Raw genomic sequence first — 10,701 nt, 5'->3', positions numbered from 1 at the left:
AAGGAAGAAAAGAAAGAGGGAAAAAAGAAAATCTAGAAAGAGGGTGAGGAGCAAGCTCAGTGGTCTAAGCTCCTGCCTGGCAAGCACCAGAACCGGAGGTTGATCCCCAGTCCCCAGTACCGAATGTTGTGCTGGCCTATTCTGGCCCTTGAATTGGACATGGTGGTGTACACCTGTAATCCCAGCACTGGGGAAGATGAGTCAGGAGGATCACTCTGAGTTCAAGCTGCATAGTAAGACCCTGTAACAAATAAATTTAAAACTTTTTTTTTAAAAAAAGGAAAACTAAAAAGCACAAAACAGTAAGACAGATTTATTCAGTGTCATGATCAGCCTATTAGCTGTCAACAGCATAGGTGCAGAAAAGGTCTCCATTAAAATCCCATGTTGTAATCCTTTACCGTTTCCAGAGAACAGACACTAAAATGACCTGTTATACAATAGTCAAAAAATACAATCCTCAACTTCTGTGCCCTTTGGTATGAGTATCATCTAAAACATGTCTTCTTTGTGACAGCAGGACCTGCCGCCATTGTGCTTGGATGAATTCACAAATCTGGTGCAAGCTGTAGCTTCCCTGTGTCTTCTCTGGCTCTCATTTCCTGCTAAGCTTTGTTTCCTGAAAGTGTTTAAAACCTGCCACTACCACAGCTACTGATGTTGCTGGAACCACCATAGCCATCTTGACTTCATGGTTTGGTAAAATATTGGCCTCCACCACCATAACGCTGAGCTTCTGCCTCCAAAATTTCCTCCCTGTATGGGTCATAAATTTGAAGACTGATTGATATTATTTCTGAGTTCATTATAGTTTCCACCAGCTCCATAACTGCTTCCATCATTACTAAACCTATTGTAGCCATTTTCACTGCCATCATATGTACCTCTACCATGGCTACCACCAAAGCCCCCTCGACCACCGAAGTTTCCTCCGTGATCAAAACTCATTGTCATTAAGACCACCTACATGACCACCACCAAAATTTCCAGAACCACTTTGATCTCTTTGGCTAGATGAAGCACTAGCCATCTTTCTTCATCTCCTTCTTCAACAAGGCTTTCCTCACTTCACAGTTGTGGCCATTCACAGTGTGGTATTCTTCAATGACAATTTTATCCACAGAATCATGGTCTTCAAAGCTTACAAAAGCAAAGCCACTCTTCATTTCACTGCCTTGGTTTGTCATAATTTCAATCACTTCAATTTTTCCATATTATTTAAAACACTCTTGTAGGTGATGTTCTTCAGTATCTTTTTTAATGCCTCCAGCAAAGATCTTCTTCACCATTAAGTTGGCACCTGGTTGTTGAGAATCTTCTTTTGAGATAGTGCTCTTTGGTTCCACAATTCTTCCATCCACTTTCTGCAGCCTTGCATTCATGACTGCATCCACCTTATCCACAGTGGCATAACTGATGATCGCAAAGCCTCTGGAATGCTTGGCGTTTGGATCTCTCATTACCATGCGGTTTGTGAGGCTTCCATTGCCCATAATGGTTCCTCAGATTCTCATCAGTTGTTTCAAACTCAGCCCTTCCATGAAGAGCTCTGGCAGCTCTTTGGGCTCCTTGGGAGACTCTGACTTAAACATGATGGCTGTCAGAAGACAGACTGATGATGTTTCCTCCGCGATGTCCTCCAGCAGAAAGGAATAAGCTACTACCTCATATTCCTTTAAAATAAATGATCTCAGCTCCACAAAATAAAAACTTTCTGATTTATTATTTTATAACTTTTTCTTTTTCTTGTTCTTAATATAATAGCACCATGAAGACTTTTCCTTTATCTTTGTTGAATATGTATACAAAGACATAGTTTTTGATGATATAGCAAGTATCAGCAGGTGTTGAATGATCGTTGTGTGCCAGGTGCTGACTTATAAACTTTCAGTTTAATTCACTGCACACAACAACCTATCAAGTAATGAATGTTACTTTACCAATTCAACCAGCATATTAGGAAACTTAAACCAAAAACTGAACATGCTCAAATAATGGAATAACTTAAATAAGGAGTAATTTAAAACTAATTTAAATAAAACAATATGTGAAGCCATTTCAAATAGAAAATTAAAGATGAAAAAAAAAACTCTAATGGAAATAACACAAAATCCACATTAATCTGCAACAAAATCTGAATATGAATTAATAACAAATGAATACATTTATTTTCTACATATATCAGAAATATATGAATAATTAGCATTTTAACTTCCACTTTAAGCAGTTTGTAAGACGTCCATCTAATTGTCTCATTAGTTTATTAAGTTAATTTGTAACTCTTCCCTGACACCTGGGCCATTATACTCGCAGTCAGTGAATACAGCCATTTCCACAATGTAATGCACATCTGTTTGAAAACATGGTTGTCAAAACAGGAATATCAAACCCCCCTAGTGTTTGTTGCTAGCAGGCATCAGTGTAGAAATCAAAACAGTATTAACATGTTCCTGAAATATTTCAGTTTTGCCCAAATCAAAGCTATGTTCCATCTCCTAAAATGTGTCTTTCTTAAACACAGAATCACAAACAGAAGTAGTCAAACATGTTTTGGACAGATTTGTTCATCTCAATTTTTAAATTTTTTTCATGTAAACTGACCTGTCAAAACTTATTCCTTCTTCGATAACAGTATTCAGACAATTCACATATAATTATTAATTCAACTGGTATTTATCAAGTCCTTCTACTGACTTCAGTTTAAGGCAATAAATGTCGAGAAGAGCTGTCTCATGGAATGTGTACATCATGAACCTGTTAAATAAATAAACGCACTTACTAAATAAATGTTAAATGTTAGGAAAATTACTGTTTACTGAACAAATTTATCTGGATGTTTTTTATCACATACTTAAAGGGGATTTTTAAAGTGGGCAAAAGATTTATACAATCTGAAGAGAAACCAGAGCATATTAAAGAGGATTTTAAAGAACCATATCTACATATATTTTGATTCTGAGGGAAAAAACTATAAATACATAGTTAGCTTAGATGAAATTTAAATATGCTTTGTTTTCTTAATTTAATCACTAATCAGGATATCGGGGGAAAAGAAAATCTATCCTGATTATAATTAAAAGTCTTATGTAGGGCCAGCCAAATAGCTCAGCGGATTAAAGCACCTGCAAGCAAGTGCATGGCCCTGGGGTTCCACCCCCTGGGCTGCTATGCAGACCTTATACCCGGGGCACCCTGAGTTGGCGATTGAGACTGGGCGAGGTGGCATGTGCCTGTAATCCCAGCTCTTGGGAGGTTGTAAACAGAAGAGTCACTAGGAGTCCAATCTAGTAGTGAGACCTTGAACTCCCTGTACACCCTTCCCTATAAATAAATAAATAAATTAATTAATTAATTAAAGTCTTGTATAAAATGTTGGTAAGAAAAAAGACAAAATTTATTTTACTAGGTAGCTACAAATTTTCTTTTTGGAGCCAGTGTTGAAGTTTCTCTTACAAATGTTTTATTTCTACACGGTTATCTGCTTTTTGTTCAAACTGAATACACTTCATTAAAACCATTAGTTGCTTCCATTCTCTCAAATTTTCAGATCTTCCTTTGTTATTAAAAAGCAGATAAAATTAAATTGAAGATTAAATTATTCTATGAAATAGTACTTTTGATCTCTTAAAAGATTTAAGATAGGACATATATAAGCAATATCTCATTTCTGTTGCATTCAGTGTTTCAACTTCAGGGTTTGTAAAATCCTAGCACATGGTACCATTTTTGCTCCACAACTTATTTATTTATTTATTTATTGAGGCAGGGTCTCACTATGCAGTCCAGGCTGCCCTTTTACTCACTTTGCTACCCCCCAGTCTGGTCTCTAATGCAGTGATTCACCTGTCTCAGCCTCCTGAGTGCTGGGATTACAGGCCTCTTTCCAGGCCTGCCATGGCACACCCAGGATTCCAAGGTCAGTATGATGTGTGGAGGAGGGACTGCACTGTGGACCTTGTGCTTGCTAGGCAGGTGCTTATGCCTCTGAATTATCTCTCCAGTCCTGTTACAATTTAGGATTGTAATCTTAAATTTCTGACTATCTTTCAGGAAAATGTTGGTGGCTCAAAGAATTAAGTTCCACTTGCCCTTACACCAGGCCTTAAAAAAGAAACATTTTTCACTAACCTTTTCTGCACCTGACTTGCCCTTTGAATAGTATTTGTTTATTACTTGTAAAGCAGGACAAGATTGAGGCGTGCCATGCCCTTCCCAACTAACAACAGCCACTTTACTTTTAAGGTGAGCAATGGTATTGTAATGTATTCTGTCTTTAATGGAAAGTTATTAGAATGCTTAGATAGGCATTAGAGAAAGCTGCATGCAGCTCTGTATTGTGAGCACTGTGTCTTGTGATCAATTTCCAGCTGTGTTTTTTTTTTTCTTTTAAATTAGTTAAATATAGCTGTCATTGTGTTTCTGACTTTTTGAGTTTTCAGAGGCTATAATTTGGAATTTCAGATAAGCTTTTAATGTGTTTAATTTAGTTAGTAATCTAAATTTCTATTGGACTTTTCAATAACAATGCAATGATGGGGTCAGCAAATACAACTTCACTTAGCTTCCATATAAGAGGTTTGAAGAAATTGCTTGAAAATTAATACCTAGGTTAATAACTATGATGTGGCCATACACAAACTTTCTATTAATTCAATTTGGCAACTTTTTTTTCTGTGATTACTAGTGACAAATAGAGCCAAATATTTAAAATACAAATAGATATTTCAATCAAAATCTCAGAACTTTGTTTGGAACTTCTCCTATGCTTTAGTCAAAACTAAAGCATGCTACAATTATTTCACTTCTATTTGACACATGGATATTTTGGGGCAATGTTTACACATTTTTAATGAACATATTTTATATAAAGTTCACTATCACAACAAATTTACATTTATTGCACAATGAAAGATAAATACTAGAAGCCCTTCAATTTGCATGTATTTTTGTCAGTGCTTACTTTTACAGATCTTTAAAAATAATTATATTATTCCTCTGTAATCCCATAAATGTGGCCTGTTATAAAATCTTATTTGGAGAAAGACTTCAATGCTAAAGAATATCATCTTCAGAGATGAACAGCATTAAAAGTATAATCTTCAGGATCAAGTAAATAAGTGCAATATTTGGTCCTGGCTTTGCCTACCAGTTTTAGATAATCTCTAAGCCTGAAAATTTGTCACTTTGAAAGTTGAAGTTTTTGATAATATTGTACTTATATAGAGTATTATCTGTTTACCTTGTTTCGATATTACAGTTGCAAATAAAGAATATTTTGGGGCCGGTGAGATAGCTCAGCAGACTAAAGAGCCTGCTTAGGCAAGTTCAGAGACTGTGGTTCCATCCCAGACACCACATACTGTGCTAATCCTGCCCCCAGGGAGGGCTGAGCAAGTCAGAGTCCAGGCATATTGGTGCAACCTGTTATCCCAGTGCTCAGGAAGCTGAAAGCAGGAGGACCACCACTTGTTCAAGCTGTGTAGTGAGACCTTGCAGCAACCAAATATGTAAAAATAAAAAAAAAAGTAAAAAAGAAATTTGACCAGAAATCTAGCTCTATGGCTTGATAGTTTTTTTTTTGTTTGTTTTTTGTTTTTTGTTTTTTGTTTTTTGTTTTTTTTTTGTATCAGGGATTGAACTCAGGACCTTATGCTTGCCAGCCAGGCACATATGCCACTGAGCTATATCGCCAGCCTGGTTTGGTACATCTGAATTCATGATTTTGTATTCATTTAGGCACTTGGGGCCTTACTTTCCTCACCAATGTAATAGGCTTTTGATGTTGACTTTGCAGCACTTTAGAAAGAATGGGAATAAAACACATAGCATCATTGTAGAATGTAATAAAAACTTAGTAAGAGTGAGTTGCATATTTCCAAAATTTAAAAATTCATTAATTGGTCTCTTGAGATGTGGGGAGGCAGCAGTGAGCCACCTAGTGGCGGAGAAAAATCCTGCAGAAGTGTCTCTATCCATCTCTTGAAAATTTGAAGGTAGACAAAGTAATTCAGGCTCAGACTGCCTTTTTTGCAAACCCTGCCAAGTTAGGTTTTCTGTTGGACGCTTCTGCTACTGTCTCATGGGATGGAAATCTCTATCCCAAACTGTATCTAGAGCTTTCTCAGTACATTGGCTTGAGTTTATGCCATGGTTCCTGGAGCACCAGTTCAGGGGTTGGCAGCAAGACCTTCCAGCATGAACTGTACGGTGGCTCCTGTATGGGGAATGATGTCGGCATTCATAGAGCAGAAATAAAACAAGGGACTCATGAGGTCATTTTGTGTAAGAATCAAGATGGAAAAATTGGGTTCAGACTTAAATCAGTAGATAATGGTATATCTGTTCAGCTAGTCCAGGCTAATTCTCCAGCCTCTTTGGTTGGTCTGAGATTTGGGGATCAAGTTCTCCAGATCAATGGTGAGAACTGTGCAGGCTGGAGTTCCAACAAAGCACACATGGTGCTCAAACAGACTTTTGGAGAGATTACCATGAGCATTCGTGCCAGGCCCTTTGAACGGACAATTTCCATGCACAAGGGTAGTACTGGACATGTTGGTTTTATCTTCAAAAGTGGAAAAATAACATCCATAGTGATAGACAGTTCTTCTGCCAGAAATGGTCTTCTGACTGAAAATAATGTTTGTGAAATAAGTGGGCAGAATGTGATTAGACTGAAGGATGCTCGATTAGCAGACATACTTTCAATGTCTGGGACGATAGTCACCATAACAATCATGCCTGCTTTTATCTTTGAACATATTAAATGGATGGCACCAAGCATTATGAAAAGCCTGTTAAGAAGTACTTAGCATAGCAGAGACACGGCTGAACTGCTTGTTTCCCTCTTTGGCAACTTCTGTATCACATACATGGAGCTTTCCTGGGGCCAGGGAACATGTGCTGCATGAGGACCTTCCTCTCTTACACCGTGGCTGGAAATCTTAACAGTTTCATCTGATACCAACTTCAGATATCAAGATAGTTATAGCCTTTTCCTTGTTTTACACGTATGAAACTTTCAGAAGATTTTCAACTTTCCTAGAACAGTTTCTCTCCTAGAAACCTGATGCTTTGTAAACCAATGCACTTAGATGATGGAGGCAGGCTTAGTCTTGCATGAGAACCAGTCATGTTTTCTTGGGTAATGCATATAGTGTTGTTCAGATTCCTTTTGTCCTGTGGTATCTCTGCATTTTCCACATGTTACCATAGTATGTTTAGTATGGTTACCTCCAATATTTTTAAGTTCTCTGTGTATAAAACACCAATTAAGTTACACTGGCTTTATTCCATATAACCATTATACAGTGTGTGCAAGTTGTAAGGGATTATGATTGTCTTTAAATTTTAACTACCTTCACTTAATATGCCTGACTGTTTCCTTAACTATGTTAAGCATCTAAAATAAAAGCCAAAGTATAATTATTGCTGCCTTTCTAAAACCCCAAATATAGTTCTGTAGCGTTGGTGGTATAGTGGTTAGCATAGCTGCCTTCCAAATATAGTTCTGTATTAAATTGAAATGTATACTAGCCAAGAATGGTTTATTGATAGTTACTGAGATGTATAATATAGTTGCATAGTTATACTTGAGATTTTTTTTTAGTCATTGCATAGTAGAAAACTAAAAGTTGCATTACTTTCTATAAAACAAATCACTATATGTTAAATGTGAAAATCCTTCCACTATGCTGGATAAATTTTGGACTCTTTCATTTGCAGATTAAGTGGGGTAACACTTAACTTTGGTCCTTGAATCTTAACCTGTAGCCTAGACTTCAGTCCCTTTGTTCCACTCTATACAGCAAATAATCACGGTTCCATGTGTGCTTACATTCTTATTTCACTTTTGTTAGTTTTAGTCCTTCACAAGGGTCACATTCCACAACTTTTCCTGTGTAGCACACAATTTGGTTATAGTAGGTGTTCAGTTGAACACATTTATCATAGACCTTTTCTACCTCAGTGCAGGAATTTAAACTTTAAAGTGCTTTACTTTGATTTGATATATAAGCAGTTATGCCACTACCATCACTAGGTTTGATGATTTGTTAGCACTAACAATCCTCAAAAAACAATATACTCAATGTTACAATACGGGACAATGAGAAGATGCAGATAGCAAACACAGGGGGAACGGCTTGCACAGAGTAAAGACTGCAAGGAGTAAAGTACAAGCTTTGGGTGGTTTTTCCTTCCAACAGAGTCACACCAGCACACTCCATTTCTCCACCAATGGTATGTGAAAATTTGTGTGGTGGGTTGCAGAACAGGAATAGCCACCAAGAGCCTGGTGCTCAGAGTGTGAGTATCCTGCTTTATGGGGGAAAGCAGACATCAGCAAACATCAAATGTTTATCACACTGTGTCGTCGAAGGCCTCAGTCACAAGAAATCGCTCTTCTTGTGCTGATGGTTTCAGTAGCTATGAGTTTAGCTGCTGGAATACAATAGTAAGTGCTAAGAGACAGCTTTTCTTCTGTATGTGAAGTGTGCACTCCAGAATTCTAGAGTTGGTTCTTTCTTGCCAGTAATACATATACATAGGGAAAACTTAAAATTACACATGCAAAACATCTATTAGTACCCTCACTATTTCTGAGCTCACTCACTTTCCTTAACAGATTAAAAACAATCTTCATTTCTGATATATGCTTTTCAAGGTGTATACACCTTTCTATACATCATTCTATACAGAGTTTGGTAACTGATCTTAATTAACAGTTAATCTTATAGAGTTTTGCATATTTACACTTAAATAGCTACATTGTTTTCTTTGAGCGCGTGTTTTCTTTTATGATTATACCATAATAGGTATTTTCTACTTACATATACTTAGGTAGTTCCTAATATTTTGCTTTAGAAACAATGATTCTATATCATCTATTTATTTGCAATTTTCAAGCATGTTATATTTTAAAATTTCAATATTGTAAAATTCTTGAGAGTAGTATTTCTGCATCATTTTTATTGATATTGCCAAATTTAAATAATCACATATCATACTGAGGCAAGTAAATCTTATTAAAGACAATTTACTATAGTAACAAATATATTAATAGAGATTGAAATTAAGGAAAAGCACTTGTATTTTTTTGCTATGTGTGTTGAATTCTACAAATTTTACTGTACCAGGAAATTAGAACATTATTTATTGCAAAGGGCTTTGGAACTCAAGTCTCCAAAGCTGAAATGCTTATTTGTCTCGAATATGTGAAAATAATTTGGCAATAATTGTGTTCAGATCAGATGATGAGAGTTCGTGGGCTAAATTATTGTGAACTATCAGTCTGACCATTAACTTGATTGTTGACTTTGCAGAAAGCTTTATTGTTTCCTAAAAGGAGAGTCTTTATATAAGAGGCTTTTTTTTTTTTTACTTTAAATTAAGCTGAGAAAAAATACTACTTTAAGTAGAGCAGGATCACATTTCTAAGTAATTTTAGGTAGAATGTAGAGAAAGCATTTCAGGAAAATACGCTCTTATCATCTTCACACTCTGCTATTTTGTGTGGTCCTATGGTTTTCATAATGAGAAGGTATTCTCCAGTTTGCCCTGTCATTGCCATTTCTGACACAAGGGTAAGGCATCAGCATTTGAGTATCATGTATATATTTTTAGGGATTCTGACTAAGTGAAGTTGCCAGCAGGCTACATCACTGTGATATTCTTGGGAGGGTTCACAGCTGGAAGGTTCCCTTTCATAGCAAGTTCCGTGATTGTATTTCCCTAGTTGGAGGTGCTTCTTGAGTGGATGGCTATCTGTGGCACAAGTTATGAACCCTAGAAGAAATCATTTGCAGTCTTTATACTTTGAGATTTTTGCATTCATTCTGGTGATTTCTCTGCATCAAATCCTTTGTTCTTATGTAGGTTCAGGTCATAGAATTCTAGAAGGATTATCAATAGTCTGTATTTTAGTCATGATATTTATTTCCATCAGATAGGAGAAATTAAAAAATTAATATCATCAATGATGATTGTTTTGTCTACTAATTATATTAATTATTTAGGTGTTTTACATTCTTATCTAAAGGAATTGAAAGCATTTGTTTTAAACATAGAAGACATGCATTATTGATCAATTCAAAGTAGTCAATACTCTTTTAGAATATTTTGCTGAGTTTACACACCTATAATATTCAAATAACAGATCTTAACAAAAAAACCATATACAGATGAATGTCCATTTTGTATCTGTGTATTCAAAGTGGTTAGGATAGATATATAGTTACATTCTGTTAATGAATAGAATGATTTGTTCTAGTGGTGTTTGTAAGTAGGATATCATGTCCGCATCTTGTACAGCAATTAACCACTAAGAAGAATGTATGCAGTGTGTTAATTATTGAAACTATCCTACCAATTTGATTTGAAACTGTCTCATTTTTATTTATTTATCATTAAAATTATGGGAAAATAAATAAATAAATAAATAAAAATAAGACAAAAAGACCCAAAGTAGTCAACAATTTGTCCTATTTATTTGTTGTTCTATTTGCAAAAAATGTTCCTTTTTATTATCATTTTGGTGAATAGTTTCAAGGAAAAAATTGAGAGATGGCTTTTTTCTCTTTCAATGATAGAAGATGGAAACAACTATTAAGACCTTTCATTTAAAGACCATTAAATGCATTAAGTAAATATCTGTGGCTTCCCTGCACTTGAGAAAATATACTTCATGTGAAAGGAAGACAGTTG

At 35.8% G+C, this 10,701-nt stretch overlaps 2 pseudogenes; one reads left to right on the top strand and one right to left on the bottom strand.

Annotated features, from left to right (window-relative positions):
• Positions 1 to 629: 629 nt before the first annotated feature.
• On the bottom strand, positions 630 to 1,592 carry LOC101567462 (annotated as a pseudogene).
• Positions 1,593 to 4,203: 2,611 nt separating this feature from the next.
• LOC101570644 lies at positions 4,204 to 6,809 on the top strand (annotated as a pseudogene).
• The last annotated feature ends 3,892 nt before the right edge of the window (positions 6,810 to 10,701 follow it).

This window comes from Octodon degus, unplaced genomic scaffold (assembly GCF_000260255.1).
Source record: "Octodon degus isolate 3935 unplaced genomic scaffold, OctDeg1.0 scaffold00258, whole genome shotgun sequence".
NCBI lineage: Eukaryota > Metazoa > Chordata > Mammalia > Rodentia > Octodontidae > Octodon > Octodon degus.
Note: the sequence above shows the minus strand (reverse complement) of the source record. Positions and strands in the feature narration are given on the sequence as shown.